Source organism: Manacus vitellinus, unplaced genomic scaffold (genome assembly GCF_001715985.3).
Source record: "Manacus vitellinus isolate BGI_N305 unplaced genomic scaffold, ASM171598v3 scaffold_27_pilon, whole genome shotgun sequence".
NCBI lineage: Eukaryota > Metazoa > Chordata > Aves > Passeriformes > Pipridae > Manacus > Manacus vitellinus.
Genome location: NW_021940039.1, coordinates 9540594 through 9542311, shown reverse-complemented (window position 1 = coordinate 9542311; position 1718 = coordinate 9540594). Strand labels below are relative to the sequence as shown.

Sequence of the window (1718 nt, the reverse complement as noted above, 5' to 3'; positions counted from 1 at the left end):
ATCATTCTTTGATTCGATGTTCTGGCAGCTCTGTGCAGCACCAGGTCTGACTGACAGACAACAACTGCACTTGATGCCTTTTCATTGGTCACAGCTGAGCTTGTTGGGCTCTGCTGGTTCCAGAAGTGTGGAATTAAGTGGCCAAATGACTCCATTCCGGAGTCTGGGAAGTGAGACTGCAGGACAGGAATGCACTCGGTGGATTCTCCTTTTACTGGGAGACACGTGGGTTTCTTTTTGGCTTCAGCCAAGCTGCAGTCTCACTGCAGCACCCTGATACTCACTGGTAGTAGGGCAAGGAGTGAGAATATCCCTAGTTCTCCTCCAGGATCCTTGGAGAAGCGTGGATGGAGGGAGAAATGGATAATCAGATTTGCAGCCCAGCTCTTCTTGTCTTAGTTCGTGCTGGTACCTCTAGAGACAGGAATTCCCAAAGAGTGGCAAAATTGACTCATTCCAGAGAGAATGCCCTGGGAGACTTGTCAGAGAGAGGAGGGACCCCAGGGTTCCTTAATAAACACAAGGGATATGAAAGAGTTCCTGCTCGTGTCTACGGTGGGTTGACAGTTCTGTCCCTGGATAAATCAGAGGGAGGAATAGCAAAGGCCATGCTTTATGTTGGATTCTTTTTCATAATGGGATAAATGACTCATAGATGTTATAAGAATATTATCTGTGTGAATAGTGGCTTCTCCAGACTGTCATGTCCTTGGAGAGTGTTATAAATAGTTATGAGCACCCTGCTGCACTCTCTAATGGTTGGAAAACAGCAATTAATCACGTCAAACTTCTTTTAGGGTTCCTAACAAATCATCTAGTGTGACATAACAGTGCAGGGTCTTCCTCACACAGATAGTGCAGCTTTTCACATGTTAATCAAATTCCCTCAGCTCAGTAAAATTCCTCCTCAGTAAGGGATCAGTGGTGCCCTCGTGCCACCCCTGCAGCCCCTGGACTGGGGGGGTGACAGGGATCAGTCCAGCCAAGGTGCCACAGCCACAGGGAGACTTTGCAGCTGGAGTTTGGCAAAGTTGATTTGGACATGGCCAGGGGTGAATGATGAGCCTGGCTTAAAATCCATTCTCTTTTCCCACAGAAGTGTTGCTTCTACAGGAAAAGTGGAGCTTAAAAAAAATCATAGAGAAAGTCTAGTTTTGTTGAGAAAAAGCAGCAAATCAAAGCTGAGCTGGAGCAGAGGGACAGTCTGTGGGAGATGAGCAGGCACCGAGTCCCTGCCTGACTCTACCTGTGGGGACAACACACAGTAACTGTGCCCCTTCCCTCCTGGGGACCTTTCCTTGGAGCAGCCTTTCGCCTTTATATTCCTAGTTTATAAGTGTCCTTTACCAGGCACATGGGGAGAGCAGGATTATTATCCAGAGGGACTTGAAACAGAACCCAAACAGCATCAGGTCGTGCTGGCAGGTGGCACCTGGGATGTGACAGTGGTGTCTGTAGGAGTGGGGCAGCAGAAGGAAGTGCTGATCCCTCTGATGCAGCAGAGCAGGGAATGCTGGTTGGGAAGAGGGAAGCCCAGTTGTGGAACCTCCTGCCATTAACAGAACAGGTGGGGCATGAGAAGGTTGGAGTGACAGGACAAGGGGAATGGCTTTAAGCTGAAGGAGGGCAGGTATAGATCAGATATTGGGAAGAAATCCTTCCCTGTGAGGGTGGGGAGGCCCTGGCACAGGTTGCCCAGAGAAGCTGTGGCTGCCCCA

The 1718-nt window shown here is 49.2% G+C and overlaps 1 protein-coding gene across 10 annotated transcripts in view; it reads left to right on the top strand.

Annotated features, from left to right (window-relative positions):
- The window catches only part of LOC103759660 (histone-lysine N-methyltransferase EHMT1), a 110627-nt gene that overhangs the window by 89891 nt on the left and 19018 nt on the right, over positions 1–1718 (top strand). The window lies entirely within an intron of this gene.